At 34.1% G+C, this 17,311-nt stretch overlaps 1 protein-coding gene across 18 annotated transcripts in view; it reads left to right on the top strand.

The window, feature by feature from the left end:
• The window catches only part of ERC2 (ELKS/RAB6-interacting/CAST family member 2), a 547,528-nt gene that overhangs the window by 475,341 nt on the left and 54,876 nt on the right, over positions 1 to 17,311 (top strand). For 15 of the 18 annotated variants that reach the window (XR_014696351.1, XR_014696352.1, XR_014696353.1 and 12 more), the window contains one exon: positions 9,543 to 9,730. The exons of 1 other annotated variant lie outside the window; for it this stretch is intronic. The gene's annotated coding sequence lies outside the window, so the exon portion shown is untranslated. Of the gene's footprint in view, positions 1 to 9,542; positions 9,731 to 17,311 lie in introns of those variants that run through there. 2 more of the 18 variants (XM_084530652.1, XM_084530653.1) reach the window with 1 other exon arrangement.

Raw genomic sequence — 17,311 nt, 5'->3', positions numbered from 1 at the left:
GTGCCATATTAAAAATTCCAATGAAGCTGGCCTGGGGATAACAGACTCTAAATTTTAGGTTAATGTAGGTTTCCTTAAGAGGAACTATTGCCAAAAAGCTCAAGTAAAATTATCTAAATACAGTACCTATGCTGCATGCACTCATAGTTGATGGAAAACCGTAGTAGTCTTGCTACATGCTGTGTTACATTTCCAGAGAAATATTTTTATAAAGAGTGTTTGATGAAAAAGTTTATTCTGTTAGTAATAACAGGCTACCCACTGTGTTACTTAAGGCAATGAACGTAGTGAGTAGAACTAGACATTTTCATCATAATAACCACAATTATACTTGTTTTGCATTTCTGTCATTTTCATCTGAGGTCATTAAAACACTTTACAAATGTGGATTGCTTATTTCTTTCAGTACATGAGAAAGTGGGAGAGAGATTATTATGTCAAAGTTTTGACCTAAATTAGTCGAAACTTTGAATTCCATTTTTCCTAAAGAATAGTAAAGGTAATTTTGTGGATTTTTTTTTTTCTCATTTCAGTTTCAATAGTAAATCAAACAGCTATTTTGCAGTACTTACAGCCCAAATTGTTGAGATTCTAATAATTGTTGACTGATTCTAATTTAATCATTTATCATCACCAAGAAGAAAGAAGTAAGACACAAGACACATAAGTTCACTACTGGAAAATATATTGGAGTTTTAATGGTATTTCAGTTTTAATCTGCTCTTACCAAAGGAAAAAAAAATATTGATAGACGAGTATGGGTATTATTTGGCTTTAATGATGCATACATTGCTTCTACAAAGAAACATATTTAATTAAGTTTTGTAGCTGATTTTAATTTACTGATGCTAGAACAGAAAATGAGAAATCTATTGAGGTCTGTGTGATTAAAAACCAGATGGTATAAACAAATAGTAGAACTGATATTTTTAACCTGCCCATATGCATTGCTTAAACTCCTCCAAGTTGTGTCACCTGTGAAATCAATAAAAAAGCTCCTTATAATTACAGCTGAGTTTTGGATCAGGTCCATTTCAAAAAAGGGAGAAAAGCTCATAGGTTTAAAAAAATCAAAAGCCCTGTTTTCATTATTTGTAAATTCTTTAGCCACTTCAGAGAGGGCACTCAGATTTTGTTCAGAAAAGAATTGGTGAACTTATGCTCCAATGTGACTTAATAAACAAAATAAAAGGGTTCCATTAGCTCAGGTATAAAATCTAGCAGCTTTTTCATTCAATGTACTACGCTATAATTGGAAGTGATCATCAGTAACCACAGTTTTATTTTAAATGGTATTCAAAATAGTACTTCACCTGTGACTGGTAAGAGCTCAGACTTCTGATCCTAATGAGTCGTCATTAAACTTGTCTGTAACTTTTGTGTGGTAGTCCACCAAATTTATGTTGAAAGTCAACAGAATGGCTTCATTAAATGGGCATTACAATGTGAATCAAAACTCTGGAAGTTGAGAAGTTGCAGATTTAAAGTAGCTGGTATCATTTTCATCTTGTTGCACTTTTGGGCACATTTTACAGTGTTCTTCAATTACACAGCCAATCACTACCTTTTCTGTAGCACCTCATGGCTGTTCAGAGCTTACTTTCTTTTATATTAAATATATTAATGAGTTGCATAGTAAATTTGACAATTGACTGTGGAGAGACAAGTGCTAATATTATTGGTCAACTTAGTCCTATCCATTAACTTGCTGTGGTTTTCTTATGTGCTAAGAAATTGTATAGACCAAGACACAGATATTGTGCATACCTCTGGTGCTTTTTGTGGTGTTTTTTTTTTTTTTTTTCTTCCATTTCAGTTGTGACCTGTCTCAACTCTATAGAACGTTCACAGTATCTTAAAACAATGAAAATACTGCTGCTATTGTAGTAAGTCATCAGGGACAAAAACAGTGCTGAAGCACTGAGTGGTTGAGTTTTAGGTGGTAGTAGTACTAGTACTCTGTGCTAGGCAAAAGTCACTTTTTAACATCTAAAAAATGAAGAAAATTGAACGTATGATCTTATTTTATAGAGATGTGTCAACGATAACTTGTTGAAGTCTATATAGTCTAACTATTTTAAAAATGGAAAGGACTATAAAAAAACAAAGAACTTTACATGAGTATGCCAAATGCTTTAGAGCAAATGACCAAGACATCTGAGACAAGCAAAGGCTTTTGAAACTGTGCCCAGTGTCTGTGCACCATCTTTTCCTACACAGATAATAATGTTCTTTTATATCACAGAGATGCAGAAAGCAGTTTGTTAGTGTTCTAGAGATATCTAGATGTGGTGATGAGCAGTACAGAGAAACCCAAGAAGCAATTAGTATGTAGTTTCAGGTAGATGGTTAGAAAGGCAGCATTTTAAAAACACTGGCATTATTGAAAGGCAGCTTCACTCTGTAAGAAACCTTTAGCCTATGAACAGAATGACACTGAGATCCTAGAGTGAAATATAATGTGTAATTAGTTAGAAATAACCATAAATTTATAGACACCAGGGGGCAGAATTAAGGTTGCAAGGACAGCTATAAACCTGGCATTTTCAACCATCTAAAGGGCTATTTATGTTGCAAACTCAGATTTTTAAATGTAAATGGTATAGAATTTGTTACAAATAATGATCTGAGTTTGTGGAAACAAAAGCTTTTAAATACACTTGGAACAGAAGTGCAATTGCTCATATATTCAAAATGTGAATTTAACTAAAAGCTAATTTTAATTTGTTTCAGCTGATGTCCAGGACACTATTGTTTGTGGATAAATTATTCCAGCTTTCTAAGGGAAAAACATCAAACAAATCCTATCTTAAAAATTAGACCTCTTTTTGTTACTTTCTAGAGTGCAGAAAATACTGCATATAACTGCAGCTTTTATTTCCAACCTGACCTTCCATGTTCTGAAACTAATTTGCCATACTGCTTCTCAAAGCCTGCTCAAGGACTTCCTTTAGCAGAATAATGTGATTCTTATTAAGTACATCCTATAAGACCCAGGAGGATTGCATGCAAAGGAAATAAGACAGAGACACAAATGAATTTCCATCTTTCAGTCAGATATATGATATTGATGACCAGGATGTATATGAAGGATATTGTAAAGAAGACAAAGAAAAAGAATTAAAGCAAATGTTTGACAAATTGGCTGTCTTCATATGCAAAGATGACAAGTGGTCTATGCAACTAACTAGAAGAGATGTAGGCATCAAGCCAAGTAGTTATATCGTCAACAAGTCTCTTTAAATCACATGCTTATATGTAACCTCTCTTTTAAATAAGACCTCACTTTAAATTACATCATCACAAATTACTAAAAGCCATGAGGCTTTACATGAAAAACAATAGTTTCTCTTTACTCCAAATGTTGTTTTTCACTGGTATTAATTTTATATTTTTACTAGAATACCAAAATATTCTGTTAAAGTGGAACTTCTTTAGTAGATTCTTTGTAAATTTTTAATAACATGTACCAAATATAAATAATTCTGAAAATAGCAACTTTCGTTGAAAATCTGCTTCTTCCTCTAGTTAAAGTCTTTCAAAGTAACAAAACATTTTCACATTAGGATAACTTGATAGAAAAATGCATTGAAGTAACTCAAATGTAGTACAACCCCTGTAACTCCTTATGTTTTGGTTCTAGTGTGTCTTGCCCAATGTAGCTAGGCTGATGAGAAAGACCTACACTGTACATGTGACACAGTACAAGTGTAAAAAAGTGAATGGAGTCAGGAACTATCACCTTTTTGTTTTATTCTTCAAAAACATGCAGAATTTGGATAATCAAGATTCTAATATGATTTTCCTCTTAATCTGTTATAAACCATGAAATCTGATATTTTCACCATGACTAATCCATGAAATTTGTGAACTTTGTCTGTGATTTACACAAGCTCTATTTATAAAGAGAACTTGTTTGAGTCCCAAGGCATGGAATATTATTTCCCAGCATGCTTTTAGTGTCTTTTTACTAATAAGTGTAAACAAAATGTGCACATTGATTACATTATTTCAAGATCAGGAAGTAAAACATGAGGAACACGCAAGAGTGTATTTCCCATAGCAATATATATGAGTCTTAAGACATTAAGAAGAAACTAAGCCATCATATCAGAGTTGGTAAAGATGGTTGTGATCATAAAGTTTACCTAAAATAATTGGATAACTTGTTTGTAGATCAAAAACGTATGTGATACTTGTATGTCTTTATATTGTAGGCTTTAGAATTAATTGCTGTCAGCATAAAACAGACCAGACAAAAATAGATTTGCATTAATTCTTTGTAATTGGGATGGGGGTGGGGGAATGGCTTGAATGACAGTGAGGATAATTCTATTTTGTAATTGAGGGAGAGGAAATGGCTATACAACAGTCACATATTGAAGTGGAATTTACTATATATGGGAAAGAATAAGGATACTTTATGTAAATGTAATAATATGCAAGTAATACCTTCAAAAGGAAAGAAAATAATTCTCTTGTGTACAGAAAGTTAGTCTGCTCCAGCTGTCATCTCTCAGTTTGTGGGGGGAAAACTCTTGGGGAAAGGCCAAAACACAGATATTCACAAAGCATCCAATTTTTAGTTCAGCATAATGTCTTAATCATCTTTTACAGAGCTGCTCTGCTCTGTACCAAACATGCTATAAATGTGCAATACAGCCGTACATGTAAATAAGTCACACTCCCTGCGGTGATGAAAACAAGGCAATTACATATTTCAGTAACTATACAATACTGCAGGTAATAGAAAAACAGCATTGTTCTGTTGTTTTTCAGTTGAACGGGGGACTAGGGCTACAATTTCTGAATGCTGTGGCTATCTCTACATCATTTCAAATTCCTCATTATACAGTTTTATGGAAGATCTCCAGAAATCATACATATTAACAGCACAGATGGCCAACTTGTGACATGATCCATAGATTGAAGCTAGCAAGAACTTTACCTGGTTTGTAATCTGGTCTCTTTCCAGAATAAATGATCATAAATCTATTCACATGTCCATTGAAGTATCGAAATACAGACATCATCCGTCATGTTCCTTCACTCAGTCATGTGATGGGAAATGCCTGTTTTGTGATTGCATAGGTGAACTTCTGGTCATGTGCCGAGGAAGGGCTCGGGAAATAATCTTCATGTGTCTCCTGCAGGTGTCACGATGTTCTTATTTGGTTGCTCAGGTCATGGAATGGCAAGTCTATGCTTTTGCGCTTCTTGTTGGCCTGCCTCCTTAATCATAATAGCTTATGTTCTTAAAGGTGCCACAAACTCTCAAACTAATTTCTGAATGAAAAGAGTCAACTGGATAACTAATGAGATTTAACCAAATATCTGTGAGTTTCCAGAAAAAATAAAGCCATCCCTTATGAAGAAGTAAATTCAAAACAGCTACTTATCATCATACATACCGCAATTAATCTGAGTATCAAATAGAATTAGCAGTTGGCGAGGTTAGAAAAAAAGGGTGGGGGGTGGAGAGATCTGGGAAGTAATGTAAGTGGAAAATAGATGCTTAGATGAAATCTGATTTCATAAAATTCCATTAAATTTAGAAACTAAAATGACCTATTAATCCTTTATTTTCATTAAGTGCACCTTATCTTGATATCTCAGTGTCTCTTTACAAATGCAACTGGGCCCTTCACAACCTTAAAGGTTCTCTAATAGTACTGCTATATTACAGAACTTATGAATAACCAGTAGGGTTACACTACTGGGGTTACACCTAGTAGGGTTATGACATATCATTAACAGATCAAGCAGTAGCAATTACTGAACAGTAACAGTACTGTTAGATAGCACAGTTCAGTAACAGTACTGATATAGATATCTCAGATATTCGGGCTAATAATTTTATGTATATTTAGCCTAATATGCGCAGAATTGTTCAGGACAGAATTGAAGATGTGTAAAGACGTGTAAAAGTTATTTTAAAAAATGTGATTAAAAAAAAAAAGTGTAAAGATGTGTAAAAGATGCAAAAGTCCAAAAGTTTTTGGCTTTATTCATTTTCTGAATCCTTAAGCAAATACTCTTGTGTTTTCTACATTTAGACTCTTAAAAATTATTGCCTTTATGTTATAAAGGATTCTGTTTTACATGATTAACATGGCATGTTCATATGAGACAAAATGCTCTTCATGGTAAATTGGGGCTACAGGATTTACCTAAATGATTGCTGAGTTTGAAAGTTCTATAGCAAGGCCTTTATTTAATGTGTACATTTATCAGCTCAATACAATCTCAATCTCTTGTATTATGTCACTCATGGCTGGAAAGAATAGCATCCTGCTGTTTGTGAAGGTGATCTCCTGCTGCTGTTTAGCCACTTGTAGGATTCCATCCCAGTTCCTCTCATCCACTCTGTTTCAATAGCACCATATTTGGACTCTTTCACACATTCTTTTGTTGCTCTGTTTGAGATGCTCTGTGAGCTGAATTAGAATTTTAATATTCTATTCAAAACATAAGGAATCTTTTTGTTAAATGAGAGTATAAGGAATACTCTTCTCTGCTCCCTAAGATAAAATTTCTACACATGCACTGTATTGTTTTCTTTCAAATTTGTCTAGAATTTGGGGCAATGTTTCAATATATTGGTTTACTTTTTATAAATCAGATCCAATTTGAGGTTTAATGTTACAATAAGGCCTGCTACCATCTTAAATTGTTCCTTTGCTGTTCCTCATTCAGAGTTCAGCATTCCTTGTTTCCTTGTCAAAGGTTTACTGATGTCTTTTTGAGCTGCCTGTGTAAGTCAGGCCTAATTAAAGCAGAGAACCTAAAGGACTCCCAAAATGGTGTTAGAAATGACACCAGAACACAAAGTGCACTGTAGATACCTTTCCATTACTTTCAAGAAGTCAGCTAAGATTTATGTAGACTGATATTTTGCCAGTAACTATTTTTTGATATCCACATAAAGAGAGATATAGAGAAAAAAAAATAAAAAATACTTGAATAGTATACCTATACATACAGTTTCTGTCACTTTACTTCACAGCAAAGCCTATTAACTTCAGTGGAATTATTTGTGTCTAAGATAGCAATTGAATAAACAGAGTAGCAGAATGTGATCCTTTTTAAGGTAGAACACATAGGCATATAATTGCTTTAAGAATTGTTCTTTAGTGAATGGGATTTGATTTACTGAAAAAAGTGGTTGAAAAAAAATGGTTGAATTATTTACCCTATGAAAAGAAAAAAGTTCCTTGTCCAAAACATAATATTGCATTAGTCTCTTGTAAAATTAAAAAATAAAAGTGGTGCAGTATATATAGCTTACCTGAGTGTATGAAGAGAATGAAGGCATTATCCAGGTAAAATACATTTCTATAATTTCATATAGTGTTTTTCACTTGTACCAAATTTCCAGCACCGGAAAATTTGGAACAGTTTTTAGAGCATGTACCATGTTTGTTTTAGCCGTGGCTTTCTGCAGTTCAGAATTCTCTGTGTGCTGGATTTTCATCATCAGGAGCTGTTGAGAAACACCATCTCTTGAATGGGTTTAGGAAAGCAAGCAGAAATTGGAAAATATAAGGGCTGCAGCAGTTTTCTAAACTACAAACAAATTTTACAGCTAGCAGTGGGCCAGAGAAGATGATAAAGAAAAAGGGGGAAAGAAAAAGAGTTCTAAAAGTGAAGGTGAAATGGGAGAGAAGTAAAGAAATGTAGGAGGAAGCAAAGGAAACCATATTGAAGAAAATGAGTGGGACAAAGAAAAAAGTAATCCATGGACACTTAGCTCGCTTTTTTTTTTTTTTTTTTTTTTTTTTTTTTTGGCGTGTAATGTGTGTATGATTTGTTTAAAAAAATGTTAACGTTTGTAATGATCAAAAGATATAAGAAGGATAAGAGTTTTTAGCGGGGGGGGGGAGGGGGGAGGGGTTATTTTATGTAATACAAAATGAAGAGATTTGTAAGTGATCCATCTAGTCAATATTAGCTTCAAGTCTTCAGACTTTTGTGGTTCTGCTGCTTCTTTTCTGTTTGTACTTTAAAATTAATTGAAAGCCTCATTGTTTTGTTTAAATTGTGAAAGCTTCCAAGGTCAATGAGTGAGGTAATTGACCTGCCTGTTGTAGGACAAAAATATGTATGTTAAATGCATAATTAGTTTTAATTACATAATTATGGCGTTTAATGTGTGGGGTTCAAAGGTTAGTATTACGTTTAGAAGTCATGACAAGAAACACCAAAACAAGCAACACGGTTTAATTCTGCATTTCTTCAGGATTTTAGAAAAGTGGTCCACTGTGTGGCATATATCCTTGACCTTGGATATATGATGATTATAGCAAATAATATATTGCTGTTATACTTTTTTGAATCATAGAGACACCTTTGTAAATGACTAAGTGACTACCAAAGACTTCATTTAAGTTTAAAGTACATGAAAGTTAATCAACAGTGGGAACTCAACTGACAGCAATTTAATCTGATTGGGTAAGGTAATTACATGATTACCAGGAGTGCTTATGTATTCACAAGGATATTTTTATTGAGGAAAAAAAAAAAGAAAAAAAAGCTAATTTATTTCTTACTGAGGAGAGAAAAAAACCAAACAAATTTGTTGTCACAGATTAATAGGACATCCTTCATTCCTTGAAATATCTTATTTTCAAATTTCAGCAACAAAATGAACTCATAATTATTTGCAAATTTGCACTGGTTTTGTGCTATGTGTTCCTCTGTTTCTAAACTAGAAATAATACTATCAGTTAACCTGTTTTGTTTAAGAAGCTTAATACTGGCACATTAATTATATGAAAGCCTGAAGATGTCATGATGCTTTTGATCTGTTTTAATATGTGTGGACGCTTGCTTAAATACAGGTTGATTTCACCAAAGTTAAACTTAAGTGTCCATTTTACTACCGGATATTTTTGGGAATGATGGCATTATTAGCTTTTCTGTGACAGTGAGAGGAAAAAAAAAAAAAAAAAGCTATGTACAAGACAGTGTTCATAATTGCTAGACGAAAATTTTCACTCCAGGTTCTATGAATGGTCATTTAGAAAATTCTCTTTCAATCTAATGACAGTGCAGGGAGTGTTAGAAGATGAATCTTTGTTAACAAACATTAACATCTGTGAATACCAACCTGAAGTGCACTACAGATTAGAATCCCACTTGACTAATAAACTAAGATTTGCTCCAAAGCCTGTTTAAGTAGTGGGCCAGGCTTGGCCTTTGCACTTCGTGTGGTTGTGTTAGACACACACACAAAGACAAACAAACAAACAAACAAAAAAAAACTTACAAGAATAACTTAATATCTCATGGGAAACTGTTGAACACATTCTGCTGGTGGAAATGGGTTGTAATTTTCTTAAGGTTAACTTCTAAGGAATTAAAAAGTTAATGAACTAAATGTTAAATAAAAATATATTATTTTTTGTTAATGAGCTACATCATTGTAGGATGAAGTTATGATACATTTTGTGTTATGAAAATAATTTGTTTTCCCTTTAACTATTTTTCCCTAATTAAGTTCTTTAGAAAATATTACAATTTGAATTGTTTTTCTAAACCAGATGATCCAGTCACTGTTGGAGGCACATAGCCACGGCAAAATCTCATGCTGTACATTGATCACCTGTCCAACCTTTGCCTAGAGTGTGATTCCCAGTTCCTTCAAGAGATCCATCTTTACCTGTCTATAAAGAAGAGGAGGAGAGAGACATCTGGGACATTCAAGTATCAAAGTTTAACACCAGAGCAGGTTGAATCTCCATTTATATTCTCTATATATGTTGTTAATGCTGACTGTGGCTGAAATTTTTTTTTGCAGTAGTTATACTCTGAAGTGTTAACAGCATTAAAACTTTTTTTTTTTTTTTAAACTCCTCACTTACAAAAATTATACATGCATTTTTCTTAGTTCTGTGGTGTGAAACTGAATCTATTGTCATTCTACTCTTAGCAAGTTAGCTAATACTGAGCATGTGTGGCAGTCTGTACCTGTCTCTTGAACATATGCTTACCACAAAAACTAAAATGTCTTGTTCAAAACTGTTCAGTGTACTGTAGTTGTAGCGTTCTGTATTTAGCACGAACACTTATATTCAGGTCCTCAGCGAGTGTGCTTATTTCCATTAACTAGCTTCAGACAAGTTAAACTTGCTCTTTCTTCCTCTTCCATTTCCAAGAGGACTTTGATATCCACAAAACAGACAGGGTTTCACTTACTGTCCTAAGGACTGCCCCTTTAGGAGTATAGCACAGCCCACACACAATCCTGGACTATGTCCAACTTGTTCTTTGAGCAAGATGTGAACCGCTGACCTCCTGGGCCTCCGGCAAGAGTGCTGCCTACTGAGCCACCAATACCCAGGCCATCAATAAGTTTTAAATGCCAGTTGCAGCCTTCACTGAGATAATGACTTCAGTGTGTAAGGGTTTTGTTGTGGAGGCTGCAGTCTCACATATGGCATGATAGAGTAAAAATGCTAAAACCATAGAGAGTTGTTGCATAACTTGCCTTGATATAACAGTTTTTGTAATATGTTTCAAGGTGTGGAATATTATTTAAAGAGATGCTGCTATGTAGGCTTAGGCCCAAAATGAAGCTATTATAAAAAGAATGTTTAGCAAAAACAGAAATATGTCCATGAAATTGTTGGAGTGGGAATTTCAGGGTAAACTAGCTTAGATTTAAGCAGTCTCCTGCATGACATTGCACTGTTGTGCTGGGAAATGAGAACCAGAAAATGAAAATACTATTAAGAGAGAATCAGAAACTGAAACTGAGAAGAATTAAGATATTAGAGTTCTACTACTATTGCTATAACTTCTTAAAGATCAAATGCTACCACATCCTGAGAAAGACGAGATAAAAAAGTTCCAACCTAGTGATTCAAAGCAGCATTACTGACACAGGTAAATAAATGGACTTGAATTTTTATATTATTTTCAACCTGCTTTCAATTAAGTTATGATATTATATATATATAAGTATGCCATAAAATTAATATGAAGTAAGCTTTAGGTTTTTGGCACGTTTCAGTTTTATTGATCTTCATTTTCAATTTAGCATTAAAAGCATACAAAAGACATGTCGACGTCTTTCATTCAAAAAGAAATTCAAACTGATAAATGTTACTGTTACCCAAATTTTTTTTTATAAGCTTGGATCAAGAAGGAAAACTTAGCTGGATTCAAGGCAGGATTTGTATTATGGAAAGGCTATTAGATAAATTGCATGAGCCTTCTATGGAGCAAAGGCCAGGAACCCAGGACTCTTTTTTTTCCAGCTGAGTGCCCAAATCACTAGGCTACAGACTCTTGCTCCCTCTTGTGTTCTTTCTCTGGTCCAATGAATCTTGAATTTTTTTTTTCTGTACAATAATACAACTTCTACAGGAGAGCTTTAATATATCCTTACCCTCATCCCAGCATTTAACGTGGCCTGTAGCCTAATGATTAGAACATTCTGCTAAAAGACATTGCTTTCAGTCTTGGACTGAAGAAGGAATTAACCTGGGGATTTTCCTTTTGGGTTGAGTAGTCATGCTGCTAGGCTAGCAATGGCTGCTGCTCATATACCACTTTAGAAAGAAGTAGTACCTGAAGAATTCTGGAGGAAACCTGCCTGGCTGGTGACCATTAGGCTGGCTCTGAGAATACCTGTTGGATCCAACTCCTCAACCCACATAGGGGGATGAGTTTTGTTTCTAGATCCCAGTCAGGGTTAGGCGTAAGATGTGCAGTGAGGTGTTTGCTTCTGTTCAGGTAGGTAAACTCTGGCCATGCACAGACGCAGATCCTCTTTCTGGTCTAACCATAGAAAACTGTAGTGTTTTTGGAGAGCAGATGTCTCCAGGCTAAGAAAGGGGCCTTCACAATTTACCATTATGGCTGGAGGTGCCTGAATTCTGCTGTTGTTCCATTTTGAATTCCCTTATCCTTAGGATTGTTGTTATTTTAATTTAACAGCTCCTTTGAATCTAGAACTGAGGAATTTTATGAATCTATTTTTCAAACATAAATTAACTTTACAGAAGCTTTTATAATTAAATGATAGGAAGAATTTATGATTAAAAAAGGCTTGGACATATATGAACAGTAGGAAGAGTCTGTTTTGAAGCTCTAAAAAAATTACTTAAAATGTGGTAATATTTTTGATGGAGTTCTTCAGAGCAGCATATATTAATCTGAACTCAGGAGTATTCAACTAAATTAATATCATTGCATTTATAAAACAAATGTTTGTCAAAATTTCTGACTTAATTCCTAGGTTATAATTTTACCTTTTTCAAGATGTATATTTTGAAAATGGCTTGCAGTGCAGATCCTTATTAATGCAAGTACATTTATCTTCCTCTGTGGAATTATTCTGGTAAGTCAATGCCTAAAATCAACTAGGATGAGTCTGGCTTTCTTTTTAACAGGAATGCTAATTGCAAAAATGACATCTGTGAATTATTTTTAGTCTAAAGAGCTACAGACAGTATAAAATTAGAACCATGGATTTGCTTGGCAGTTCTTTTATTATTGTTTCTACCTTTTAAAACATTGGAGGAATAATGTGATTCATTGCCCATTACTTTTCTGGCAGTAGATGCATCACCTAGTTTGGTATCCAAGTACTTTACATTGTGAACTATTGCTGCTTTGTAATATGGTACATTGGTGGTGAGAATGGAAACTTGTATTCATGGAAGGCTGTTGTTTTTAAAGACTACTCATCTTCTGCATCCACTAGTGTCTGTTTTCATTGCAGTGGAGCCTTTGTTAGAGTAGGACAGCACTCAGCACAAGTAAAAAGGGTATAATCTGTATCCCGAAGAAGGTGTTCACTAAGACAGGACACTCATTGTCTCATAATCTATGTTTAGAAGAGCATTTACAGCATAACATAATTTCAAACTATCCCCCCTTTCACCGTAAATGGAAATTAAAATGATTGTAAACTAACATCATATTAATGATTTTATAGCGCATGGGGACCTACTGATGTAGTCTACTTCTTTAGTACAGTGTTGACTGATCTCTCTAGAGGAGATGCCAGTATGTAAAAGGTGGAAATTAACAGATATCACTGTTATGAATGTGGGATGAATCGCTTAAAAAAAACAAAACAAAACAAAACAAAACAAAACAAAAAAAAAACACTAACGGCCCATGTAATGACAGAACAAGGGTAGAGAGGACTGAATGAAAACAGGAAAATTAAGTAGAAGCGCAGAGAAAACTGTTAGAAACAGAACGGATTTTTGTATTTTTAGTCTATGAATTGATAGTGTGGTAAAGTTTGGGGATGAGTAGAGGTCTTTGCAGATGAATAAAGTTTCTATATGTAAGGATAAACTGTATCACATACCAGCTGATTTGAATTGGTGCATTTTGGGAAGCCCTGCATAAAGGAGTATGATAATTAAGTTTTGATAAACAAGCATTTTGATAGAGCTAAAAGGTAATAGTTGAATGTAAATTAAACTCTAGAAATGAAAGAGAGACTTGCAGTTGAAGTCACATGAAGATTAGCAGTTTGGGAATGGCATATTTTCAAGATTACAGATAGGATGTGTAAAAGGAAATCACAGTAAAGATGACTCATTTTAGTTAGAGTTCAAATTAAAGGCCTTATCTTCTGAGGCATGAAAATTATCTACTGCATCATTGCTTAGCACAAGAAAATTAATATGAATGTGTTAATGTTTTCACTTGATCAATTTTAAATGAAAAGGCTTTTAATTTATTTGCATATTTTGTTCCTTTCATTTTATATGAGATTCATTGGTGAGTAGCAATGATTCTCCAGCCTTAAATCACTTGATGTGTTGAACAGAAAGAGGTTTCATGGCCTGGTCTCACTGTCCTGTCTTTAGTCTTGTGACAAAGAAAAAAGGGAGTGTTCACAAATGTCTGATACGTATTTGCATTTGCTCTTGCCAGTAGTGAAGCTGATTGGAAATTTTTCTGTTTAACAGAGTTTTTGATAGAAATTGTTGCTTGATCAGTCCTGAAAATCTCTGTCATATTAAGGGTAGTTTAAAGAAACTTCCTTTAAGAAGCTTTAATTCCAAATAGCCAATAACTAATTTATTTAAAATGAAATGGCTCAACAAGAAACCTTGAGAGAAATCTGCATTACAATACTCACAGCCTAGTAGTTAGGGCGTTATCCTTTAAGACACGTGACTTTGGCTCAATTTCCTTTTCTGAGTCCAGCTGAATAGAGACTTAAACCCAGCTGAATATCTAATGCATCCAAGGCAACTGTCATTACCACTCGACTATTGTCTGTAATAGGTTGGGTGTCTCTGCTTTTGTAGCAATTGTGAAAGGATTTGCCCTAATACTAACAAGACCTTTCTGAAATCTCTTCTAGGCTAGCAAAGAACATTTGTGAACAGCTTTAATCATAAGCCTCAGGCTCTGAAGAAATGCCTGTAATAATCATTATTTTATATATTCATACCAGGCAACATTTATTAATCTGGACTCTAAACTAAATCTCAATCTAAGACTCCATATAGATCTGTTTTTCCATGCCTCTGGTTATTCCTGTTGGCTGTCTCAGGTTTTTCTCTGTTTTTCCACATTTTAACAGTTCAACCAAACCTGCCTAGCAGTAGTGCAACAATGAACTTAATGGCGTTTTTCTGTATGGTTTTGTATCTCTCTATTTTTGTACCTTATACTTTATTATAAGAAAGTGAACTCTGTAGTTATCACTGCTGAAGATGCTTCTAACCCAAAACCTGTCATAAGTAAATTGATTGTAGTTGGCATGTTGTTTTGCAATATGCAGTCGATGATGAATTCCATGAAACTACAGGATTCGGGATTGCTTTGTGCCCTGTCAGTGTGTAGGTATTCTTCTGAGATTACTGAAAGGGACTGGTTACCTTGGTAATGTGTCCACCAATATTTATTGTGTCTATTTCTTTACACAGGCTAACATTCATCACATGAGAATGTTGGTCACAATCATCCTGAGCTGAATTTAAATTGATGACCTAAAGTCTCTGTTTCCCATTACCACTCCCTTGGGCTGTCCAGTCTCCCAACAACTGGTTTTAACACCATTTTCAGTTTATCAGTATCTTTGGAGGAAGTCTTTAAAGTGTTGATCTGACAAGTACCATCAATATCCTGTTTAAAAAACAGAACGTCAGTATGACTTTTGCAGCTTGTCAATACCTGATGAAGATCTGAACAAGTATTCAGATGCTAGACTAATGACTTGTCTGTTAGATAGATTTAATCCAGTCATATGGGAACATAATGTGGTGTAGCAGCCCAGTGAAATGTGAAACTATGAGAACAGCTGAATAAATTTAAACACATTTTTAAACATAAAAACATTTATCATAAAAATCTGATAATATAGAAGAAAAACTAATAACACTTTCTTTTGGTTTAGTTATTCTCTACAGTAGTTAAGAAGACTTAACTTTTCTTGTGGTTGCTGACTTTAAAGAAGTAGTGACAATTTCTAGCACTACTTTTTGCCCCATATGAAGTCTATTCTTTCTCGCTCATTAAGGAATGAATCTGGTTTCTGTTTTATTCAATATTGTATATACATCTCATCCATAAATATTTAAACTAAGTAAATATAGAATCTTAAACATGGAATAGGCTTTCATTCTGAACTGGTGGTTGTGGGGGAAGGTAAAAATATTTTATTCATTGACCAGTGGTCCCTTTGTAAGAGAGAAAAAAAAAAGCGTTTTGCCAAAAAAATTGCATATCCTTGTGCTTGCTGTAGGGCAGCAAACTTTTTACTGGATTATACCTATATTGGTGTATTTATATGTGTAAAGTTCAGACTGTAAGGAAAGGGTTTGCAGATACTCACTTCAGAAACACATGACTAGTATTCAGCCTCCATATCTGGGGCTAATTTAGTTCTTCTTCCCCATTCAAATTGCCTCACTCTTGCCTACAAATGCAGAACAGATTCCCTGGTAATTTTCTTTCTTGGAAGTACAGTCATTTTATACCTAACTGGAAGTAGCATGAATTGGAAATACATTTATGACTGTGCTTAAAAACAAACACCAAACGAAACAAAAGCAGGGATAATCTGAAAAATAGTTCTGTAACAAATTGATGCAGAAAAATGAGGCATAATCCAAAGTATGCAACTGAATTTTCTTCAGGAAGATTTCTTTTTAGCAAACCGATTTTTGGAAGCAGCATAACATGGCACTTCATTAATTTTATAATTAATAATTTATAATAATGAAGAGTATTTCATTAATTTTATCTTTATTGCCAGTCAACTATAATGCAAATTCATGGTTTTAATTTGATCCATGCATATTAAGTGCACAGTATGTGTAAATATGCAGCAGATCTAGATCCAATTCTTTTCAAAAAGGGTCAATCAAAAGTGGTGTAAACAAAAAATTGTATTAAACTGAATACATTTAATACTGGTCATTTGTGCTTTATAATGTTATGAATGTGTGACTGTCATATATATATTACTCATCCTTGTTCCGTATGTATTGTACAGTCTGAGGTGCTGAGGGATACTTAACGTTGCATCTCAAGGCACAGTTCTGCTGAGGCTTTCTTGAAAAAAGACAAGCTCTTTGTTATGTTTTGGAGTCTGTGGTTCAAACTATAGCTTGTGTAGGTAGCCAGTGGGTTAGACCAACTCCTGTCAAGTCTGTATCCATTTGCAGCTAATACATTGTTGAAATATAAAATAAGCCTTAATTATAAAAGAGAAGGACAGATACAACTATAACACTTCACTATTTACAAAGGAAGATCATACTAAACCTCAAAATAGAAGGGAAAGTAGATAAAGAATATTTTATTACACATTACAAGAGACATAATTAACTGACCAATATGAATCTCCTTTGTTGAATTTGATGAGGTGAAATAAGTAGTTTTAAAGGGGAGACAAAAATCCACTTTTTATTTTAATTGATTTTTTTATGTGTAGATCAAGTGCCTAAACTGGATTGGTGGTAAAGACTGCTTTATCTAAGTTTAGTAATGTTTCTCATTTTACTTTTGGTTTTATAGATCAAATACAAAAAGATGTGAGAGAACATAAAACAGTTTAATCTGTCCTTGTCAGAACAGCAGGGTAGAACAGTACTATCAACAAGCTTCAATGGTTATTATTGACTTTTGTGCTGTTTCCATTTTGTTCATAGAAAGCAATGGCTTTCTATGAAGCAGCAGTCACACTGTTTTATTTTTATTTTTACCTTCACTTTATCTCTAGCAGCCCACAAATTCAGTCTCTGTTGACGCAGAGCCTTCAGTATGGAAAATCAAGACAAAAGGAAAGTGTCCTGTCATGTCTCCCTGTGCTTTCATATCCCAT

The sequence above is a fragment of the Aythya ferina genome, assembly GCF_964211825.1.
Source record: "Aythya ferina genome assembly, chromosome: 10".
In the NCBI taxonomy this organism is placed as follows: Eukaryota; Metazoa; Chordata; class Aves; order Anseriformes; family Anatidae; genus Aythya; species Aythya ferina.
Note: the sequence above shows the minus strand (reverse complement) of the source record. Positions and strands in the feature narration are given on the sequence as shown.